At 41.2% G+C, this 25,341-nt stretch overlaps 1 protein-coding gene and 1 pseudogene across 6 annotated transcripts in view; one reads left to right on the forward strand and one right to left on the reverse strand.

The window, feature by feature from the left end:
* The window catches only part of SHANK2 (SH3 and multiple ankyrin repeat domains 2), a 615,311-nt gene that overhangs the window by 67,188 nt on the left and 522,782 nt on the right, over positions 1–25,341 (reverse strand). The gene's annotated exons all lie outside the window — the stretch shown is intronic.
* On the forward strand, positions 8,514–10,017 carry LOC141988368 (E3 SUMO-protein ligase KIAA1586-like; annotated as a pseudogene).

Consider the following 25,341-nt stretch of genomic DNA (forward strand, 5'->3'; position numbering starts at 1 on the left):
TCCAAAGATTAAACAGTGGAAGCTCTAGTGAGGTCCCTCATATATTAACATTTCATTTTTACACAATGCTGTATACTAGTAAATATAACGTAATGCAATATACTAGCAAATGCAATAAAATATCAATGGAAACTAAAACAATTAACAAAATAAAGAAACCTTTTGGAACACTTTTTTTAGTTGTTTTTGTTTGCTCTATTGTTAAGTCACAAAATCTAAAAATTCACAATGGGTCTTCTAGTCATTATTTCAAACTGACAAAGTTCTATTGTACTTAATATTCATGCAGAATGGCCCTTTATCATCTCAAGTAACAGTACAGATGCTAGAGAATGATTTATTTTGGGTTACTAAACAACAGTATTAGAATTATGAAGGAAACAATCCCCAAAACGTGTGTCTTAATGGGTAAATGTTCACAACAAACTTTCCATTAGGTTGGATTTTATTTGTGAACAATTAAATGTAGAATTTTAGTCTTATGTGATATGATGACTCATAGAACATGAGTGCTGGCCTTTAAAGTGGCCACAGCTACCCTATGACCGAATGCTTGTCCTGGGGCAATATCCTTGCAAGCAAAAATAAAATACACAGTCAAGCAACGTGTTTGCTTTATGCATTGCTTCAAGTCTGTGTGCTTGAAACACCTCACTTTCAAAAATGGGTCTTAGGAGCGTTTCAAAATTTTACCTAAAATGCTCAGAAGCCTTTGTGCTCCACTGTTTGCCAGTGTCACAACTTGTCTTAATTTCTTATCATGGGAGAAGGGACAGTGGAATGTTGGGTCCTTGACCAAAATATGGAGACTATCCGAGGCATTTTTATTTGAAAAAAAAAAAAAAAAAGCCAAAGTTCTCTGTGCTCTGCCATACACACATGACACACCCACAGATGGTCCTGCTTTACTAGTCCCCTTACACTTATGAAGGCACCATGACAAATAGTAGACTGACAGCAGTCTTTTTGTTTTGTGTTTGTACAGAGCCTAGCACAATGAGGTCCTGGTCTCTGACTGGGATCCCTAGGCACTACTTCAATATAAATACATAATCATAATTTGGGATTTTCCAAATATACAGTCCCATTCCTGACTGCAAATAAATCAAGTAATTAGTATTTGTAGAGATCATTCCTTCCAATGTAACTCTACCAATAAGAATGTATTCCTTATAAAACAGATACAATTTTGTCCAGAGAAAGAGAGGCAAATGCAGGCAAAAGGTCCAACTGAAACTAGGTGACCTACCCACTGGGTAAAACTGTAAATATCCAGGAGCAACAATTTTTGAACAATAGGCTTACAAAAATAAAAACCTCGAACAGGTCATATATACTATCTCACATTCTGTCCAAAAGGCCAGATTTAAATATCTCCAAAACTTTGAAGAATTTCTAATCTCTACTAGAAAAACAGCTTTTCTAAATCTATAGAGAGATAATCTGGAGGAAAAAAATACACATGTAGGCTCAGCCTAACCTATTAGCTTCCAAGACAGGAAAAGCTGTTGTATACCAAATCAAGCAGCTTAGCACAATCATAGACCAAGTGAGGTGGAAAAGGTTCAGGAGTAGTCTTGGCTTCATTAGTTCCTAAGCCATTTGAAAAAACTCAGTGTTAAAGAGCAAGGATCACTAAAAGATATTACAAAAAGGATGAAAAATGAGATGTCCTGCTTGGGTTAAACCGGGGGGGGGGGGGGGGGGGAAGAGGGAAGGAGAGGAAGAAGGGGGGTTTGAAGAGATGGTCTTTCAATTAAAGGGTGACTTCTGCTTCCCAGAGGAAGGCAGGCAGCTAAATCAGCTAAATCACCATGATGTCCATAGGAGGGGAGAAGATGTGGTTCCAGAATTCAGGGAGATGCGATGAGGGAATATCTTGAATTCATGTGAAAGCAGAAACTTGCAATTAAAGGGAGTGCCAGAGAGAGAGAGAGAAAAAACATGGCTAGCAGTTCATCAAATCTTCTACATTAAACGACAGCCATAGCACTTGAATTAAGGAGCACTATGTAAGAGCTTTTGTCCTAACTCCATTCTGACAGCTGTCAGCTGCAAGGATGACAAAGCTGGGCCATATCTGGACTTTTTTCTCCAGATATGAGCACTGCTTCCACAGCTGTGTGCACCAGAAGACGCTCTGACCTCACAATCCATGAGTACTGCACCAAAACAAGTAATTGGCTTCTACCATTCTTTTTATGCAAATTAACAGTACTTCAACACATCTGTGGGACATTATAAAGCTATTCTTTCCATACAGAGAGAATAAATGACTAGATGTTCTGAGAGAACTAGTCTGCTGATTTCAGTTCCCTCCCTCCCTCTCCTTACACTAACCACTAGGTTAGCCACTAACTGTCCCACACTTTGCTGCTTCTGTAGGCTAAGCTCACTGCACATACAAGAGGCTCCTTGCATTCCTTTATTCCTACCCCCTCAAGCTTCCTATGTGCTCATCCCACCTCCTCCCCATTTCAAGGACTCCTTGCAACCCCCATCCTGTGTACTGCCCCCTCTGCTCAGGCCAGTGTCCCTCATTCTCCCCCACCATATCAGAGGCTTTGCGGGTCCCCTCATTCCCTCCTCTGACATGTGCCAGAAGCTCCAGGTGTCCGCCCCCTAATCGTTCCCTCTGATCCCTCCCGCAACACCAGAGGATGTGCGTGATTCCCTCTCCAATCGCTCCTTCCCCCATAACATTGTTATTTCTTTCCTTCTGGGAGATAAATCATTTAGGGTGTCAACATTTTAAAAACTCTGTTGGGGACAATGGGAAGAGCTGAGATGCGTGTGGTGGGGTTTTGGTATGCTGGGAGGTGTTAATAGCTGCCCTCATCCAGTTCTTTGATATATAAAAAATTACAGACCTGACGGAAGCTGACGGATCTGCTATCCGGATGTCAGGCGCCCTGAGCGTCCCTGTAGTGGGGCGCCTGCCCCACTCCATGAGGAAAAGGGCTAGAACAGGCCAGAGAGGCTGCACAGACCACCAGCCAATCAGCAAGGGCCTGTGGAGAGCCAATCAGGACCGGGCTGGGTCCTATAGACCCAGAGGAGAGGGAGTCTCTCCCTGACTAGCAAGGGAGGACAGGCTCATGAGGTAAGGAGGTAGCACCTTGGACAGAGCAGTGCTGGGCAGGCTGGGGGGGGGGGGGGGGAGGTGACAGAGGAGAGCTCCAGCCTGGTTACCTGCTAGGCTGCGGCCCCTGCTAGAAAGGGCCGAGAAGGTGCACAGGGCCAAAGGGGAAGTGGCCCAGGTAAACTAGGCGGACAAGAGGGGAGCGAAGGAGGGCAGAGAGAGGCTGCTGCTACAGGGTCCCTGGGTTGGGACCCAGAGTAGCGGGTGGGCCTGGGTCCCCCCTTTTCCTCCTTGCACTGCACCTGGCCACAGAGGAGTGTGGCCGAGACAGACTGCAACTTGCCCCTGAGGTGAGGGGCTAGATTTTGGTGCTGTGGTTGGCCACTGAGGCAGGTGCTAGCCGAAGGACTGTCGTTATTCCCCCTCCCCCACGGAAGGGGGTGAGACTGGAGTAGTGGGCACTGCCGGAGGGCAGTGTCCTGAAGAGGATGCCACCGAGTGGGGAGCAACGTGGATTCTGAACCAGCGGAGCAGAGGACGGGCAAGAGGGCGCTCCATAGCTGACAAGAGCTAATTCCCGGAGCAGCCAGCAGGAGGTGCCAGCGGTGGTGAGTCCTGACCCCGTCACAGTCCCCCATTTCACCCTTCTGAGTTTTTTGACTTTCACCAAAAACTGATAGGGTTCGTCCATTAATGCTTGGAAAATTCCCTGTTTGGAATTGATTGGATACAGCATTCAAAAGTTATTATGTTACAGACCATCAACAGAGAAATGCCATCAAGCTGAGTGTAAGGCCTAGCTTCACTCAGCCAATTACCTCACACAACCGAATTTGTAGAGGGATAGGTTAGTCCTGGCTCTTCCAGTTTAGAGATACACATTTATAGTGTTTCTATTCTGAAGATGCCAAAGCTCCAAAGAGCCTTTGCACTGCCTCCCAGTGCCTAACTATGACACTGACAACTCTTCCCTTACTCTTTATGAGGAGTTCAAGTCCGCTACCCTCCCTTGCACTTCCTCTTCCACATATCCATTTCCCCAGCAACAGATCTTTCTCCTGCTCAGCAAAGAAATCAGGAAGCCTGAAAGTAAGTTTTCATAGTTGCTGAGGATGTGATGTCTCTCATTCACTATTCTTGCAATTTGTATTTAAAAATCAACTTTAATTATGATTAGGGGGTTTGGGACTGAAACTAATGTTGTCACAGGGAGACATTCTGGACAGATTTTTATTTAACTGAACATGCATGTGCCACTTGTGTTCTGACATGCAAGCAGCTATCACATGTAATATATACACAGCTGCATATTCATTATTCTGCTCACTGCTGGGAAATTAGTAATGAGCTGAATATGAACTAGAAACCAGTGATTCAGTATTTAGCAGTTTTTTTTTTTTAGCATAAAGTGATACTCTTCTCCAAAAAACGTTCACGTAATTCTCCCTTAAATTCTGATTGTCATGTCATCTATTGTTCTATTCATAGAGGGCTTGATTCTGCAATTTTTACTCACGTTAAATAGTACCTTAGCTCCACAAGTACCGTAGCTCACTGTTTGCAGTGGATTCATGCTTGGGTAAGGATGGCAGAATCAGGTCGGTGAAGTGTACACTCAGTTTCCCACATAAGAATAAGAAATTCCTTTTTAAAATATCAGTCTTATTTTATGGATTCACCTTTTACTGTAACAAAAATACAGGAATTTCAATTCATACCTTAAAATAACCCAAAGTTTATTTTAAAAATGGCAACTTTATGAAAGAAAAACAGAGCCATCCAGAGCTGTGATGGATGAAGTCTCCTTTGTTTGATAGCAATAAGCAGTAAGACTCTTAGCTCAGTGCCTGGGACAATTATGGATGTCTGTGCAATCTATAAATTGAAATTGAAATAACAGATAACAGATTAAATAGATTAAATCTGGAATAACAGATTTTGCTGAGTTACGTATTCATAAAATGTACTTATGTATCTAGCAGTGAACAAGAAATAAAAGGCTACTGTGCATGATGGGAGCATCTAACACAAATCTTCTCTCCTGGTTAATTTTGTTTCTATCCTGGTTAACTTTGTTTTCAGAGTGACCAAATCTAACCCAATGCAACAGAGGATAGTACATATTACTATCGAGAAGTTATTTTTATTTATATATAATAGAGAGAAAAAAAACAGCAAAAAATCCTTTGACACTTGCCCTGCCTATGCAGTAAACAAGAGTGAAAGCTTCCCAAATGTAAGATTTTGACATGTAGGTATCTATGAAATGTGTTTCAGAGTGGTAGCTGTGTTAGTCTGTTTCAGCAAAAAGAATGAGGAGTACTTGTGGTACCTTAAAGACTAAAATTTATTTGGGCATAACCTTTTGTGGGCTAAACCCACTTAATACTCCTCGGGTTTTTTTTATGAAATGTGTGTTCAAGGAAGAAAACTATAATATACTGTACTATATAAAATATGTTATTTTACTGGCTATGATCAATGACTTAGGAAATGTTATCCAGTCTCCTCCAATCTGATGTCATATTTATCTTCTAACTTGTTGGAAACATTTTATATCCAAACATTCCTTAGAATTAAGTAAATCAATTCTAGAAAAGGAGCAGTGCCACCTTGCTAGGTGTTTACTACACATCTATCCCCCACAATAGAGATAACTATATTAAATTCTTTTAAAAATTAAGTATATTGGCACTTACTGTGCATTGAGCTCAGCCTGAAATTGGAGTTGCACCATTTTGTGATTGCATATGCCACTTAAGACAGTGTTTCCAAGAGGGCTGGAGGAAGGGTCTAGTTGGGTCATGCATGCCCTGGCTGTACTTACCACTACCCTCACTTTCACTTCCCCCGGGCAGCAGCATGGGGAGTGGGATCCAGGCAGCAGAGCGAAGGAAGTGCATTCAGGGCGCACACAGTTGGGACCAGCTGCTGATATCTGGGCAGCATGGAGGAAGCAGCCAGAGCCAGCAAGGGGATGGGCAGCAGGCTGGGGCTGCAGGAGGGGGCAGGGCTTGAAGAATGAGAGCAAGGAGACTTGGGGGAGATGGGGATGGGAGAGCGCGCAAGCAGGGGCTTTGCAGACCAGGCTGGGCAAGGGAGGGGGCTGGAGGATTGAGACAGGGAGGAGAGGGAGGAAACAGGGGCCGGGGGACCCACCCACTTTAAATAGCACTCTGCTGCCCTGTATGAGCTTCTAGAAAGCAAGCAACAGTATACAAGTAATGGTTGGTCCCCCCACCCCAAAAAACAAAATGCAGTTTATAGGTCACCTTAGCAAAATGCTTGGGAACCAGAACTTAAGATGTTAAAAACCACTGAATGCAGTTAGTGGAAATATTTTGGCTATAATGTTTAAAACATGTGGGAAAACCTCTTGCCTCAAAGAAGTTGAAGGAGAAACTCTCCCACTGACATAGTGCTGTCTATACGAGGCGTTAGGTCCATATAACTACATCGCTCATAGGTGTAGATTTTTTTTTTTTACATTCATGAGCAACATAGTTCTACCAATATAGGTCGGTAGTGTTGATCCGGTCTCACTGGCTGATATAGGAGCATAACTGACTGGCTCGTGAAAGAATCATTACCATTCTTAGCTAGAAAGGTAATGTCCTCAAGAACATATTGGGTCAGACCAATGGTCCATCTAGCCCAGTATCTTGTCTTCTGACAGTGGCCATTGCCAGGTGCTTCAGAGGGAATGAACAGAACAGGCGATCATCAATGATCCATTGTGCCGTCCATTCCCAGCTTCTGGCAAACACAGGCTAAGGACATTTCAGAGCATGGTTTTGCATCCCTGCCCATCCTGGCTAATAGCCACTGATGGACCTAACCTCCATGAACTTATCTAGTTCTTTTTTGAACCCTATTAGAGTCTTGGCCTTCACAACAACCTCTGGCAAAGAGATCTGTGGGTTGACTGTACGTTGTGTGAAGAAATACTTCCTTTTGTTTGTTCTAAACCTGCTGCCTGTTAATTTAATTTGGTGACCACTGAGTTATGTGAAGGATTAAACATTTCCTTATTCACTTTGTCCACGCCAGTCATGATTTTATAGACCATTACCATATCCTCCCCTAGTCATCTTTTTTCCAAGCTGAAAAGTCTCAGTCTTATTAATCTCTCCTCATATGGAAGCTGTTCCATAAACCTAATCATTTTTGTTGCCCTTTTCTGTACATTTTCCAATTCCAACATATCTTTTTTGACATGGGGCAACCAGATCTGCACACAGTATTCAAGATGTGGGCATACCATAGATTTATATATAGGCAATATAATATTTTCTGTCTTATTATCTATCCCTTTCCTAATGATTCCCAACATTCTGTTGGCTTTTTTGACTGCCGCTGCACACTGAGCAGATGTTTTCAGAGAATTATACACAATGATTAAGATCTCTTTCTTGAGTGGTAACAGCTAATTTAGACGCCATCATTTCACATGTATAGTTGGGATTATGTTTTCCAATGTGCATTACTTTGCACTTATCAACATTGAATTTCGTCTGCTGTTTTGCTGCCCAGTCACCCAATTTTGTGAGATCCCTTTGTAACTTTTCACAGTCTGCTTTGAACTTAAATATCTTTAGTAGTTGAATGAATGTGAAACATAGAATATTGGAAGGATCGTTCAGGTTGCAAACAAAGACATGGATTAGCTTTCTCCCTCTTGAAAACAGGATCTAGGTGAATTAACATTTCACTTCAATGCAGCATTGGGAAACTATCATGTATTTTACCTTCCTTGCTTGCATGATTCCAAAACTGAACTATGTATGCGTGATTTTTTTTTAAACATCTATTATCACAGGATCATAGAAATAGAGGGTTGGAAGAGACTTCAAGAGGTCAAATAGTTCATTCCTGTTCACTGACACAGGACCAAGTATATCTAGACCATCCTTGACAAGTGTTTGGCTAATCTACTCTGAAAAATCTGCAATGATGCAATGAAAAATCTGCAATGATCAGAATGATGCAATGAAAAATCTGCAATTTCCACAACCTCCCTTAGAAACATATTCCAATACTTAACTATTCTTACTATTCTGGTTGAATAGTAAGTTAAATAGTTTTCCCTAATGTTTAACCAAAATATTCCTTGCTGCAGATTAAATCAATTACTTCTCCTCCTACCTTCGGCTGACATGGAGAACAATTGATCACCATCCTCTTTAAATGAGCCTCTAAGATATCTGAAGAATGTTATAAGGTCCCCCCTTCAGTCGTCTTGTCTCATGACTAAACTTGCCCAAGCTTTTTAACCTGTCCTCATAAGTCAGGTTTTCTAAACCTTTTATCATTTTTGTTGCTCTTCTCTGGACTCTCTCCAATGTGAACCCACAAAGAGAGAACACAAATGAAACTGCTGAATTGCCAGGCAAGCAAACAGACTCAACCATACCCTGCTGTTTGGTCAAAAATGCAATCTGAGGAGTTCAAAAATAAAAATTACTGGTTTTTTGCTTTGGGTGGTAAATTTGGGTGCCCAGTATGTCATGACATTTCCGATTTGAATCTGCATTCTGCAAGAGGGGTTAACATCTCTCTAAGCTCGATTGAGCTGCAAAGTGCAAAAGCAGCAGCCATTAAAGGAGAAAGTTTAAAATGCTTGCTGTGTCGTGGGTTCATTAAAGAACTATTATTCAAAGTGTTGATCTGCTTTTGTAGTGATGGCGCAAATGTGACATTATGAGTCAAAGCTGCTGTTGGAAAACTACTACAAATGGATTTTCCTAACATGATATTATGGCATTGCCTCAACCATAGACTGGACTTGCTGTTGATGAAGCTTTAGAAGTCACCGGAGGTACAAATGACTAAGGCTTTTTTGGATGCATTATATTCGTTGTACGGCCAATCACCAAAAAACTCATGAACTGAGTGCTCATGCCAATGAATTACACATCGTCCTTAAAAAAAAATAGGCTAAGTGTTCAATTTAAGGTGGATGGTGTCAACGTGGAAAGCAGTCAGTGCAGTCTGGCAAACGTACTCTGCTTTGGCAAAACACTTCGAGGAGGCCTCACAAGACTGGTTGAGAGTCGGAAGTGAACGTCTTAAATTTCAAGGACTACACTCAAAGCTGTGTTCTGTAAATTTTATTAGAAACCTTTCTTTAATGCTGGATGTGCTGACAGAACTGAAAAACTTGTCTGAGATGTTACAAGAAAGAGAAATGACCATTCCAAAAGCAGACAACTTAATGAAAATATACATCAAGAGAATCGAAAGTCTAAAAAACAGACCCAGGAGTTCACTCTGAACAAGCCCAGAAGGCTGAACAATCCATGATGTTCAAAAACAGCAAACTAAACAGCGCTGGAAAAAGCCCCAGAATCAACTCATCTCAATTAATTCAAGCAGTCGTTGACAACATGAGGAAAAAACTATTCACAACTGCCTCAAACAAAGCAGATCAAAGCACATGAAGAAAGGGCTTCTGATTATAAGAACTTAATTATTTCAGTTTTGAATCCAGAAAAATGGCAAGAGAATCCAGAGAATCCCCACTTTGGAGAAAAGGAAATAAGAGCATTGGCTGATCAACTGAGAATCAATCAACAGGAAACACACTTGGATTTGTGGAATTCAAGGCTTCTGAAGGAAAACACATACCTGGAATGTTTAAAAAACTCGTCCTTGCAGTGGACACCCTTGCTGCAAGCAACGCTGACTGCGAAAGAGGATTCAGTGTGATGAATAGTATCATTACAGTGAAATGGACTGCACTTACCACTTATGTAGCGGACTCGCTATTCATTTCACGTATGGGACCTCCTTATACTCAGTGGAATCTGATGCCATGTGTGAAATTGTGGCTTGGAAAGGGCCGACGTGCAGCACATTCATCTCAAGGCATGGCATTATGAGAACAGGGACAGCAGCGAGATCAGCTGTACAGGCCAATGCGGGAGTTTCTATAAGGTTACTTCAGGCTTTTATTCCAATATTGAAGTTTTATTCTAGAGTATTGGTAGCAGCTTTAAGGATACGTCCACACAGCCAACGTTAAAGCGCTGTCACGGCACCGCTTTAACATCGGCTGTGTAGACATACCCTTAAAGCTACTACCAATAGTCTAAAATAAAACTAGTAGACAGCTATGTATCGAAGTCATGCAAAGGGATCCATTAAGTTAAGTGTGTAGGTGAGAAGGGGGGTTGCGACACGACCGTACCGGTATGGAATTTAAATTACTTTCAGTCCTGCATTTCTTATATACAACACTCCTGTTAATACATCTCAGAATAATATTAGCCTTTTTAGCAACTGCTTCACTTTGGACTCATATTCACTTTGTGTCCACTCTAACCCCGAGATCCTTTTCAGCAGTACTTCAACTTAGCCAGTCACTGCTCCCCATTCAGTAGTTGTACATTTGATTTTTTTCTTCCTAAGTGAAATACTTAGCACTTGTCTTTATTGAATTTCATCTTGTTGATTTCAGACCAATTCTCCAATTTCTCAAAGTCGTTCTGAATTCTAATCCTGTCCTCCAAAGTGCTTGCAACCCTTCCCAGCTTGGCACCCTCTGCAAATTTTATAAGCATAGATTCCACTCCATTATTCAAGTCACTAATGAAAACATTGAATAGCACCAGGCCCAAGACAGACCCCCCCAGTGGTCCCACTATATTACCTTCCACATCCTGTTTAACAAACCATTGATAACTACTCTGAGTATGGTTTTTCAACCAGTTGTCCAGCCATTTTAGAGTAACTTTATCTAGAAAACATTTTTCTAGTTTGCTTAGGAGAATGTCATTTGGGACTCTGTCAAAAGCCTTACTAAAATGCAGATATCACTTCTAAAGCTTTCCCCCATCCAGTAGGTCAGTAACCCTGTCAAAGAAGGAAATTAGGTTGGTTTGACGTGATTTGGTCTTGACAAATCCATGTTGGCTATTACTTATAACCCTATTATACTTGAGGTGCTTACACACTGATTGTTTAATAATATGTTCCAGTATCTTTCCAGTTATCGAAGTTAGGCTAACTGGTCTATAATTCCCTACTTCCTCTTTGCTCCTCTTTTTAAAGATAGATACTATGTTTGCCTTTCTCTAGTTGTCTGGGACCTCATCGTCCTCTAGGAGTTCTCAAAGATAATTGCTAATGGCTCTAAGATTATTTTAGCTAGTTCCTTAAGTATCCTAGGGGGAATTTAATCAGGCCCTGCTAACTTGAAGTCATCTAACTGTATAAATATTCTTTAACCTGTTCTATCCCTATTTTGGCTTGTGTTCCTTTTTGTTCTTAATATTGTGTTAAGTATCTGGTCACAATTAATTTTTTTAGTGAAGTCTGAAGGAAAATAGGCATTAAACACCTCAGCCTTCTTGATGCCATCTGTTATTAGCTCTCTTTCTCCACTAAGTAGAGGACCCACAGTTTTCTTAGTTTTTATGTTCTTCAGAGTCTCCGTTTAAATATCATCATGTTTGATTCATGCTCATGATCAAGAGATCACAAACTCCAGGATGAACGGGTCATCTATGAAGCCTTCTGACTTGAACAGTGTTACTCAATGTGGGCTGCGGAAAACATGCCAACTATTGTTTTTTACTTTTGCTCTTCATACTACCATTATTTTTTAAACCAAGCATCACTTCTTTAAAAAGGCATATTAGTTTACTCTCACTTATGTTAGGCAGCCTGCCACTGAAGAAGCTTTGAGCTACCTCACTGCCTAGCATTCATATTGCTGGCCCCTAGATTAGCATAGAGCACCTAACCCGAAGCGCACAAAATTGGATTTATGTATTTTTGTCTCACCCCAGGGTTATCACTTAATTTAACAAGAAAAGAAGATGAATTTTATTTGACGTAACTGCAGCCCATCTGGAGGCTTGCAGGAGATCTAACATGGCCCAGGGCTAGGATTTAAAACTGTATGACGACAACTACTTAAAAAAAAATAAAAAATCCTCACTGAGCCGTATATAGTTTTAGAACTATTTCTCTTGTAGATGCCATTTACTGGCTAAACAATCTCCTGGTATTATAATAACCACAGCTCTAAATTATAGTTACCCATTTTTACCTTTCCACTGTCATAACAGAAATATGTCTGAAAGAGAGAAAGAATAATCTAACTGAGACAGGCATTTTGAGGAATTTCACTTATTTTTATTAGTGGCCAAAGCGAGTAAAACTGCTCTGCCTTTGTCTGGTCTTTTATATGTGAATAAGGATGACTCATGCAAGTCTAAAATAAACAAACCATTTTAGAATGTGCCTTGACAATAGTAATTTGTTATATCTTTATAGTCCTATCACATTTGAAATTACTCTATTTCTAATATAGTAACATGCATCTATACGACATTCATAGTTGACAAACTGTTCTCTTTAGATTTTACCTTTAGTGGGTCAGTTCTAATTTAACATTTACAATTTGATCTTTTTTTAAATGAAGATAATGCATACTAGTCATATAAGGGGTCAGCAATTTTTAAGATGCCGAATGGGTCCGATCATGCATCCATTCTGTATGACACCTGTGGGTAATGAAAAAATACTGGAAGAGCTTGGTTTTCTGATATGCCACTGACTGTGAAAAAATTGGTTGAGTGTTCACAGACAGAATGAAATGCAATTGAATGAAGCTGAACCAAGTAACCTCTCATTGTTATTCAGAAGAACCACTACTATGGGATAAAGGAAGATAAAGAACAGTTTTTAGTAAATGAAAAGAAGATACAGTATGTGCTGTACACTAATAGTTCATATTGAGCTAAATAAGGTCCTTGGTCTGTAAATATACACAACAAAATTCTATATCAAATTCCTCACCTCCCACATTGGACTAGTTCATAACCTGATCACAATTTCTGGACTGGTCCCTAACTTTAAATGGACTGAACCAACCATGGGCAAAGATGACGTTTTAAAAAGTGATATATGATCTTGGTATGTGAAACACATTACTTGTATGTGGATTGTTTCAATATAAAAAGGAGACATTTGCATATTCTTATGCATCAAAATATATGATTATGTTAGTTAAAAGCCAAAATTTATATATTTTACTTACACACACACACACTTTACATATGAATTTTCTATGGTTTTACTACACTGGGAAAATCGATACAATACCTGTCCTTGCTCTCTCCTATAATCTGGAAAAGTTCACAACCAGATCTAAACATTTTAGTTTGGGCTCCATCTGTAGTTTTCACATTTTGGGCCCAAAATTCACATTTTAAATACTGCTAAGGCACCAAATATTAAGTTATCTCACAGCTTGGTAGAAGGTGACAAAGTAAACAAAGTAAAAGTTAAAAAAAAATCCGTGAGTTAATGGGCCATGAATGGTGGATAGCAAAATGTTTATTTCCTCTCCATGGAGGTACACTCGTCTCCTCAATCTGCAAACGTCGACTTGAAAAGAAAGCTACAATTGAGAAGATGACTAGTCAGTTTGAGAATTCATTTTAGAGAACAGATATTGAGTAACTGGGTCCTACTGGCCTTCTGGAGGTTTTTCGCAAGTCCTCTGTAGGGGAAGTGTGCTCACTGATGATATCAATCTGGCCAAAGGCTGCCTAAAAGTGAGTTGACTAAAAAAAAAAAAAAAAAAAAAAAAAAAAAAAAGAAGATGTCCCTGATGTTAATGTCAGCCACAAGAAGTTTTAAAAGTTTCAACTTAACTTTAAATGTTTCCACTAATAAACCCCTTCTAGTGGCTGGGAAAGGAAAATTATTAGAAGTAAAAAATACCCACATAAAAAGGAAGCATGGCCACAAACCAAAGTTCTGGAGGAAAAAAGGGGGTGGGTTAGGAGCATAAAGCCCCACTATCCTTTAACGCATTTTGAAGGTATGAGGGACCTCTGAATACAAAGTAAGCTAGCTGGGTGGGGAGGACTAAGTGTCCTCAAACTTGTTTAAAAAAAAATGTATTTAAACCATAGAAAAGTTCAGGCAGGTGTTTTCGGACAATGCCAGCAAATCCCAGACTTCAAATTTTCAGTATGGCCAAAAAGACAGGGTTTTTAGAGCTAAATAAGACTTTCCAGTTTTTGCATGTGGCTTTGATTCAAATTTAATTTGTATGTTGAACTAAATTTAAGTAAGTATGATAGTAAGGGCTTTTCTTATTTAGACCTTAATACAGTGCCACACAGCTGTTTGGCTTAAAAACTGCTACATAGCCCACATCAGCATCCAGATTTTTTTTTTAACCATTTTATTTATTTATTTTTAACAGTGGCAGAAGGGGGACAGAGAAGAGTTAGTGGAAGAGAAGAAAAATCGTCTACATGCTCAGCACTTGTATAACATTTGCTTACAAACCCTACAGGACAGTTACCATGCCACTTTTTCCCCTCGACACAGATTCACTGTTACTTCTCTGAACAGGTGGTTGGGATTAGATAGACACAGCTAGTGTGGGGCTCTCAAGTTCTTCCTCTAACACTTGCATGCCTCTTGGGGTATGTCTACACTACCCGCCAGATAGGCGGGCAGCGATCGATCCAGCAGGGGTTATCGCGTCTAGTCTAAATCAACGCCTGAGCGCTCTCCCGTCGACTCCTGTACTCTAGTGCCGTGAGAGGTGCAGCCAGAGTCGACAGGGGAGCGGCAGCCATCAATTCACTATAGTGAAGACACCATGGTGAGTAGGTTAAGTACGTCGACTTCAGCTAAGTTGCGTAACTTAGATCAATTCTCTCCCGCCCCCCCCACCCAGTGTAGACCAGGGCTTGGTTCTTCTTTTGCTCTACAAAAGTCTATTACTTTTTCCTGTTTGTTTCCATGGGAGAAAGAACGAACACATTATTCTGTGCCAAACACCAAGTCATCTTGCCTTTCTTGAGGGACAGTGCTTTACTCATTACTAATGTGACATGAGTCACAGCAGTAGCAATAGTTTATGATCATGCCTCTAACTCAGTCTTGGTTCACGGAAGCGGAGAAATTAAATAGTGCCATTAACTCCCTCTTCTGTGCCTTTATCTATTATATTAAGTTCAAGAGGTTTGCTCCAGAATAGTCATCCATACCATGGATTGGGAAAAGGAGACTAAGAAGGTAAGAAGAAAAGGAGGACTTGTGGCACTTTAGAGACTAACAAATTTATTTGAGCATAAGCTTGTGTGAGCTACAGCTCACTTCATCGGATGCATTCAGTGGAAAATACAGTGGGGAGATTTATATACACAGAGAACATGAAACAATGGGTGTTACGAGAGTGATCAGGTAAGGTGAGCTATTACCAGCAGGAGAGTGGCGGGGGGGAACCTTTTGTAGTGATAATCAAGGTGGGCCATTTCTAGCAGTTGACAGGAATGTCTGAGGAACAGTGGGGTGTGGTGGTGGGGAATAAACATGGGGAAATAATTTTACTTTGGGTAATGACCCATCCACTCCCAGTCTTTATTCAAGCCTAAGTTAATTGTATCCAGTTTGCAAATTAATTCCAATTCAGCAGTCTCTCATTGGAGTCTGTTTTTGAAGTTTTTTTTTTTTTTTTGAAGTATTGCCACTTTTAGGTCTGTAATCGAGTGACCAAAGAGATTGAAGTGTTCTCCAACTGGTTTTTGAATGTTATAATTCTTGACGTCTGATTTGTGAAGGACGACCCATCACTCTCACAGATCTTGGGAGACAGGCCAGTCCTTACTTACAGACAGCCCCCCAACCTGAAGCAAATACTCACCAGCAACCACACAACAGAACCACTAACCCAAGAACCTATTCTTGCAACAAAGCCTGTTGCCAACTGTGTCCACTTATCTATTCAGGGGACACCATCATAGGGCCATCACATCAGCCACACTATCAGAGGCTTGTTCACCTGCACATCTACCAATGTGATATATGCCATCATGTGCCAGCAATGCCCCTCCTTCATGTACATTGGCCAAACATTGGTCTCTACGTAAAAGAATAAATGGACACAAATCAGACGTCAAGAATTATAACATTCAAAAACCAGTTGGAGAACACTTCAATCTCTTTGGTCACTCGATTACAGACCTAAAAGTTGCAATTCTTCAACAAAAAATACTTCAAAAACAGACTCCAATGAGAGACTGCTGAATTGGAATTAATTTGCAAACTGGATACAATTAACTTAGGCTTGAATAAAGACTGGGAGTGGATGTGTCATTACCCAAGGTAAAACTATTTCCCCTTGTTTATATCCCCTCCTACTGTTCTTGTAAAGTGCTGAAAATGGCCCACCTTGATTATCACTACAAAAGGTTTCTGCCCCCCGCCCCCGCCCTCCTGCTGTTAATAGCTCACCTTACCTGATCACTCTCGTTACAGTGTTCTCTGTGTATATAAATCTCCCCACTGTATTTTCCACTGAATGCATCCGATGAAGTGAGCTGTAGCTCACGAAAGCTTATGCTCAAATAAATTTGTTAGTCTCTAAGGTGCCACAAGTCCTCCTTTTCTTTTTGCAGATACAGACTAACACGGCTGCTACTCTGAAACGTAAGAAGGTAAGAAACATTCTTGTACCATAGTGCATATTCTGAGCAGGATCTGATATGATTAAAAGGAGAAATTGTTTACTAAATAAATGGGCTGTGAGTAGTGGCTAGTATAATCTTACACCAAACTCCTCTATCAGCACATGTACATTTATATCAGCACATATACACCCACATCCTGCGGGTTAATTTTAGACAGAGTTAGAATGTTCTTTAGGGTTTCAAATTAGTAGTATAAAATTTAGAAACTGGTTTACAGTCTTTCAATAAGCATTTCAAATCCGGTCCGTTACAAATGTAATTTTTTTCAACAAGATGGCAGTGTATGAAGGAGGCTCAGAAACGCCTATTTTGATGAAAAATGAGTTTTAAAATGAAATTTACAGTTTTAAATGATTTATAAAAAGTCTAAATGATTTATGAAGTCCTGTTTCACGGTGCCCTGAAAGCCTAGCTAAGGAATGTAATCGCAGAAAATGCTAATTCATTATGCTGTCCTCAGAATATAGGCCAGGTATAAATATCATGTAAATTTCCCTTTAAATTAGTGAAATGCTCTATTTACATTATTATACATTGAATAAAATTTAGTTTTACTTTGTTAAAAAAAGAAAACAAAAAGCTTGTTTATTTTAATTTAATTAAGAATAAAAAGGTAGGATGACCATACAGGTGATCTATAGGGTGACCATATGGCCCATTTTGTCTGGGACAGTCCCTGTCCCGGCCATCCCAACTTTTCCGGCAAAAGTGGGCAGTTGTCCTGTTTGCCCTTACCGAGTTGATCAGTTTGCAAGAACAAATGGGACAATTTTTCAGTTTTGACAAAAAAGTGGGGTGAGGAAGAACATGCGTCAGCTGGCGAGTGACGATTCCAGTCCCGTGTGGGAGGGAGGCAGGGCTCAGGTAGGGACAGGCAGGGTTTGGGTGAGCAGTGATGCCAGCCTCAGCCTTGTGCAGGGTGCAAGCAGGGCTTGGGCAACACAGAGACGCCAGCCCTAGCCCCATGCTGGGGGATGGGCCTTGGGTGAGCAACTCGGGCCAGTACCATGCAGTGCACCATTTTTCCTTCAGGAAATATGGTCACCCTAACTTCCTACTCCCTCAAGAGTACACCATGTCCCCATATGGACAGGGCCCTGGCTATACTCCCCTACGCCATCTAGGTGGCCAGCTACATCACACAAAGGCGTGCACAGAAAGAAGGAGGCAGAACTTCCTCAAGACTACTTTAATCCTAAGTAAACACTTTCCAATGTCTTGTCTCAGAGTCCTAGAGGTTTGCTTAACGGGCTGATTAATTCAGTTTTCCCCTGCTCCAGAAATTGGAGGGCAATGATTTTTTGAGTCCCGTATAACTAACACAGGTGCCCCTGAAGTGTGCATGTGGGGGGAAGGGGTGAAGAGAGAAGAAGGAAATAAAGGGCAATTTATTTTAGAAGATGCGGAGGAAAGGGGTAATTTAGTTGTGTGAGCAGGATATTAAGGTACAGCATGAATCAGCAAAAGCTGCTATACTGTTTTCCTTTCAAACAAACCATCTTTTTGACAGAGGCTGCACAGCACATTTATGCACAACAGAAATGCTAACTATCTGGAGGCATCAGAATTAGTGGAAATAATATAAAGTCAGGTAGTAAGAAAAAGGTCCAGGCTACATAAATATCTAGAGAAATACATATGCATTTTTGCTCAGATTCAATGTGGTGAACAGACCGCATTCTCATTAGCTACCTGGACAATATAAAGATCCCCAACAGGAGGAGAAAGCTGTCTGAACAACAGATCATTGCCTGCTGGTAGCCTTGCCTTGTTACTTTCGCATAATCTTACCTTGCCACTCTACTGTCTTGTTTGACCCTGACCTGCTGCCTTGTCTGACCCTACTTCACTTGGCCCTGCCTTACCACCCTGCTGCGTCACCCAACCCTTATCTCCCTAACCCACTGATCGAGCCCCTTGGATTTTATCTCCCAGCTACCGATCCCTGCAACTAGTTCAACCGTTGCTCTGGATTGCTTCTGATACCGTTTGACCTCCTGGGTACCATGCATACTTGGCCACTGCTCTGGACTGCCTCTAGCCTGCTTCAGCCATCAGGAGTTACAACTACATATAAAATATCAGCTTTTTATTTCAGCTGAATTAAACATTTTTACACAGTTTATAGTGTAGGCAGAATGGCTTCTCTTTAGTGACCACATGCATCTTAGGATATCCTGTGAACACAACAGAATGCGTACATAGGAAAAAGTTACTAAGAATGATAAACAATATGATTGTTTCAATTAGAATGATTTGGATCACCCCAGCTACTAGAGTAGATAGCAACCCATAAACATTTAGGGAAGAAAAACAATATTTACTCACCCCAGTTGGCCACAATTATCTTCATAAAAATGTTCATGATGTTAGTGACCAACTTAATATATCAATGCCTCTTTTGTCTCTAACTTTCTGCTTTATTCTTCTTCTCTGTCACTTTGCTTTTTGAGTCTCCTTTCCATTGCTCCAAGGAAGAGGAGATGTCAGAGAGCACTGAGCATTGCACACTTTTAACATGCCCATGAATACAGTAGTATGATGCCTATTATCACAGGTATCGTGATAATGGGTGTTGTGTGGCTGTTTAAAGCTACTCTCTTCACCTTCATTATTTCATAAATCCAATGCAATGGATTACTCCCAGGTCACAAGTATACCTGGAAATTGGCATCAATGGCAGCCCAGTCATGCTGCCACTGCTCATCGTACCGAAGTGCTAGGTTTTCCATTTTCAAGCGCAAACAGTTCTCGACGCAAATGATTTATTTTAGATAAAAGAAAACAGTAAACCAAAAAGAAAAAAAGGTTGGAACTCCCTGAGAAAAGATATTCTCATACCTACTGTGCTAGCTGGTTGCTGCAATGCTGAGAATAAAATGGCTGACAGTGGCAAAGTTCTTAGGAATTTAGAAGTATAATACACAGAAAAGGGCAGTACATTTCACTGCTACAGATGGGCTACAACTCAATCAACACTCAGTGCAAGGATAATGGGTCACAAAATAGTTCCTTATTGTTTCAATGCATCGTGCACTGGGAAGTGTTTGAAAAGAAGCAAAATGTAACAACTCAATTTTTGAACCAAACTGTAGTTTAGTCTGACTACTAGTTTAACACACACAGTTTTGCCTAGTGCAGTCCCGAGAGCCCAACCAGAACCAGTCTATAGCCTGACCTGCTCCCTTCTTCCTTCGCCCGGGAACTCATATTAAAGGAGAAAATCCTATATCTCAGGGATCGGCAACCTTTGTCACATGGCCCGCCAGGGAAATCTGCTGGCGGGCTGGGATGGTTTGTTTACCTACAGCGTCTGCAGGTTCAGCCGATTGCAGCTCCCACTGGCTGCGGTTCGCCGCTCCAGGCCAGTGGGGGCTGTGGGAAGCAGCGTGGGCCGAGGGATGGGCCACTCCCAGGTTGCCGATCCCTGCTATATCTTAAAACTCCCTATTTTGATACAGTTATGGACTCTGTGTGTGGTATAGTAACACACCCAAGATCTAAGTTACTAATAGGGTACAGAAGTTATTTTCATTCAAATCATTTGTCAAGTGGATGATGCCTGCTGTGACCAACGAATAGCTAAATCTTTTCACAGTTTGCCATCACTCACTGGGGCTGAACAGCAACAATGTTATGAGATGTCTTACCCAAGTTTTTTTTTTTTTAAACAGATTATTTTGATAGCACACCGTCATTCTTCCTTGCTCCTAACAAGTACAATTTGCCACTGAATAGTTTATAGTAATTGAGTTTTTCATTCACCCAAGAAAGTGAACTTCCATTATGATTTTGTGACAGCTGAATCACACCATCTAACAAACAGTCAAATCCTAAGATTTTTTGTCCAAATACCTCACACCTACCGGTAATAATTCACATCTCTTAGAATACAGGGTCTTTGCTAGAGTATTTTCATACTAAATAGGTTCTGACTTATACAGCCCTAGAACCTGCACATGTATGCTAAGTTTACACTGTTCAGTTGGCACAGTCTACGCACAGGGATGTGTTCAGTTGGGAAGCAGGTTGACATGTAAAAGCTCTACCATTCCGATTGCTATGCCAGCTGTGATACTAAATAAAAGTAATGACTCTTCAGGGGAGTAGAAGCAATGTTTAGCCTTTACTCAAATCTACATTATTCAGGATGATACATTGACAAAATGCACCAAATTTCATCCTCAAGTATTCCAAGCTTTAAATTTCTATAGTGAGCGGAGAGATTTGGGCAAGGTTCTAAGCAAATAAAAATTTCTTTCCTACCAAATTGCAAGCCCTGACTCTGGCCAGCTGCTTTAACCAAGGAAACTGCTAGTAGTCAACGGTGGGACTCTTTAAAAGGGATTCTGTAAATAAAAAGGGACTCACTTGTTTAAACATGCAAGACAGATGTGATCTGTACTCTTGATAGCATAAGCAAAAGAACAAAACTTGCTCTGGCCTGGGAAGCACAGCACGGGCATTGGGGTTATTTATGAATCCCACACTAAATTATATTGCCATTGTGTCAAGGTGGATAGAAAAGATCTGAAATTGAGGAAAAGAGAGAAACAAGTGGACATAATGCACAAGATATTAATCTCAAGTCTGTTTCTCCACAATGGGTAAAATTCACCCTAGCACTGGGGAACTGCACAAGTCTCTATACTCCACATACGCCCTTAAGGTAAAGTTTAGGTGGTACATATCGCCTCATGAAGTCCCTCTGTGCTGGAATATATTCACTCAAGGTGCACACACAGTTCCCATTACTACTTTCAGCATGGATGGATACTGAAACAGGAAAAGGAGCAGCAAAGTTTGGATTTCACACAACTCCAGAAAATAGATGGGTTCAACCCTTCAGCCAGCCACCAATTTCTCACACAGAAACCATCCCAACTGCTGTTGTCTCTGTGTGTTTTAGTGCTTGCCCAAACATATGAAGAACATAGGCAAAAAGACGACAGAAAAACTCAAGGGAAGCTGAAGTATAGAAAGATTTCTGCCTCTGTATTCAAGTGTCTGTTCAGACGGAGTTTCTGCCATTCTGTCCTCTTTCCAGCTGCTCTGGTGCTCCTCTGAGAGATCAGATGCATGAGCAGCAAAGTGAATTATATACAGTGGAGCAGTAAAATCCCATGGGCCTCAGAAAAGGTTGTGGTTTCGCCCCACAGAAGGATTTTTTTCACAGAAAGTTTTTTCCCCACCCTATGACTTGTTAAATTGTGGAGGGAGGCCACCACCAACTTTCACACTTTTCCCACTTCACTAATTGGTAGGGTAACCATATTTCCCAAAAGGGAAAAAGGGACAGCACGTAGGGCTGGCCTGAGCTCTCCCCACCTCCTGCAGGGCTGGCCCGAGCCACTCACTCAAGCCCTGCTCCCTGTGTGGGGAGCAGGCAGGGCTTGGGCGAGCAGCAACACACATACTAGATAGGGTGACCATATTTCCCAAAGGCTGGGGCTGGTGTTGCTGCTCACCCGAGCCCTGCCTGCCCCCCTGCAAAGGGCAGACTGTTGCTGCTTGCCCAAGCCCTGCTTCCCCTCACTGTTTGGGGCTGGCATCACTGCTTGCTCCCCACACATGTTCCTCCACACCCCACTTTTTTGACAAAAGTGGGCATTTGTCCGGTTTGCTCTTGCTAACTGATAAAGTTGGCAAGAACAAAATGGGACAAATGCCCACTTTTGCCAAAAAAAGGACAGCCAGGACAGGTCTTAAAAAAGGGACTGTCCCGGCCAATGACCCCTGTCCCCTGCATTCCAACTCCAACCTCCTTTTCAAAATGTTTTCTGTAACTTTACCTCCCTCTATGCCCAGACGGGTAAAATGTATACGAAACTCTGTTTGGTGTTGAACAAATATGAGGTGATGAGCATTCCAATAAGTGCTCATCTAAACCTAAAAGGAAGGGAAGAGGCTGGAGTGAAAAGTTCTGACTGTTTTAAAGCAGCTTTTGATCTTTACAACATGATCTTTACTGATTGGCCTGTGGTGTCTATTGCTGTAGCATCTAGGTACTTAGTTACAAGATAAAAAAGCTCACTGAAAACTATCCACAATGGGCAACACTAAGGAAAATGTTTGTGGCTACAGAAACCTTAGCAGGAATACAATTTGTGATGAATAAAAAGAAGTTTGTTAAACTCTGGCTCTGAAGGACCACCAATGGAGAAAAACCCCTCAGTTTCAGAAGCTGTCTCTCTCTTTACCTTTAACCATCTGGCCCTTAACACACAACCTGTCATGGCATAGAAAACCCAACTGTCAGTCCTGGACAACTCAGCACAGGGAGCTGTCAGCTAGAGCCTCCCAGCTGACGTTTAATAATGTGACAGGGTACAGGATGACTGGCGGTCTCTCAGATACAAGAATAAAAGATATTCAAAGCTTGGGAAGATCCCACACACTTTGAATACCACCAGCAAAGAAGAGGAAACCAGTGCTGAGACTGGCGCACGTGTTTTGTTGAAAGTGGCTTGTCTCGTTGGGGAAAGGAGCAGCCCTGTTATGTGTAATGGCTGGATAGACTTCATAAGGCATCCCTAAGCAGTTACATTAGTCTATTCTGGAGGTGACAAAAGATTGGATGACTGCTGTGAGGTCCCAATTGAAGAGGAGTAGTTGCAATTTCCTGAGTAAGCACAGATGATGAAAGGCCCAACACGCTACTGCCGCTCTCTGAGACTGCAGGATAGGATATGGATCCAATAGCATGCACTAGCTTTTGCATCGGAAGACCTGGATTGAAATCCTAGGTGAAACAGTATGCTCTCATTATAGCCTTCTCTGATCCAATTTCCTGGTGTGTTCCCCTCCACATCAGTAATCCAAGTTTTGATACTTCCTTTGATACATCTACTGAGTAATCGTGATATTGTCACTCGTGTTTCCTCTCCCCCCACACCTCCAATACTCCCTCCTGTCTGTTTTTAACCCTTACTTGCAGTGTTAAATCAAATCAAGACTGACCTTTCTTCTGGACATGGCCCATGTTCTTTGGGAAAAGCCTAACACATATTTGGGGGCTAGGTAGGGGGGTGGGTAGAAAGAGTCCCTTAGGGCCAGTTAGGTGTCTACGAAGTTTTAAAAATCCCACTAGGTGCTTATCTGCATCTTTAGGTGCCCTGAATACCTTTAAAAATCTGGCCCTGAACACATACAACCTGTTATGACTTGTGAACTAGTGCGTTGTGCTCGACAGGAAGGGGACTGGAACAGCAAAGCTGCAGCAAGCTGCAGATAAAGGGGTTATGGCAGAGCAGCGTAGAGGAAGCATGCAAAGCATGTCTGCATCATCATGCCTTCCTCAAAACCCACAGCTGTTAGTCAAATTCAGTTAGAAATTAAAATAATAATGAAATGAAGTATAGCAATTTCTGTGCTTGGCAAAAGCAATTCTGCAGAGAAACAGTTTATCAAGAGACAAAAATATCTGTGCTTGGGTCCTATGGTGCCAAGAAGGGATGTGAAGAAGAAAAAATGTTTCTTTTTTTTGTTTATGTAAAAGTCTCAGAGAGCAAGTGATACTGTTGCAAAGGATGTGTGTGGGCGTTGCTGCCAGGATCTCTTTGTTTGGGATCAATTGGGTGCTTGCTACTCTATAATATACAGAACTCAAACACTGCAGAAGCAAGCAAGCAAACTGTACCCAAAATATGGTAAATTTATTTATATTCCTATTTAATAACTAATGTTACAGTTGGGTATTTATTTCCCACTATATAGCAGAATATGCATGAGGAAGAAAAGGGGATTTAAAATGTTTTTTAAAAAGCTGTTCTTAACTCATGGTAGCTTTGGGGAAAAAAAAGCTTCAAACATTCCGTTGTGATGCAGTTCAGGGCCATGAATGTATATTTTTTTCTACTAAACCACTCTTTGCAGGCAATGGAGTAACAATGGATACTTTGGATAAAGGAACCTCATCTATTTTGTATGGTCTTGTAGCTGTCACACTACGTGAATAGGGTGCTGGTTTTAACAGCTGTATTATTTTCAGTCTCTTGAAGGCTTTTTGGGATTAATCATGAGGTAATTTTCATGCTAAAAATTACAACACCCAGAATTTTGTTTCCTCCTCTTTCGTATTATAACTTAATCTGCTACATAGGGAATTCTCCATTTAACAAGTACAGGAGCTTCAAGGTCAGCGCTTAAGATCAACATTTTAAATCCGGGGTGCCTAGATGCAAGGAGCCTGATTTTCAAAGGCACTGAACAACCAGGGTCCCACTAAAGTCCAAAGGAAGTCCAAAGGAAGGAGCGGCAAGTACTTTGAAAAATCAGGACGCTTCTAATTTTACTAATTTGATTCGTTTTAGGCATTAAAGTTTGCAAATGTTGGCCCCAGCCGCCATCATATTTGATTTAGTTTAGTGACAAAAGGTTTGAGATCAGAGTAAATTAGTAATAACCTGTTTACCATGTTCATTAGTTTAAGAAAGGAAACACCTAGTCTAAAGAGAAATATAGGACAGAAGTTAATATTGCAAACAGCTATTGGAAACTCCCACAGTACTGAATATTTACTATTTTATAGTGGTGTTGTAGCCATGTTGGTGCCAGGATATGGAGACACACAAGGTGGGTGAGGTAATACCTTTTACTGAACCAACTTCTGTTGGTGAAAGAGACAAGCTTTTGAGCTCCACAGACTTGTACCTGTGATGGCTGGTGTTTGATGGAAGCATTGCCTAGTTGTTAGAGGGTCGATTCCTCCTTAATGCAGAAGGGAGTTGGTAGGGGAGCCCAGGCCCTCCCACT

Source organism: Natator depressus, chromosome 6 (assembly GCF_965152275.1).
Source record: "Natator depressus isolate rNatDep1 chromosome 6, rNatDep2.hap1, whole genome shotgun sequence".
In the NCBI taxonomy this organism is placed as follows: Eukaryota; Metazoa; Chordata; order Testudines; family Cheloniidae; genus Natator; species Natator depressus.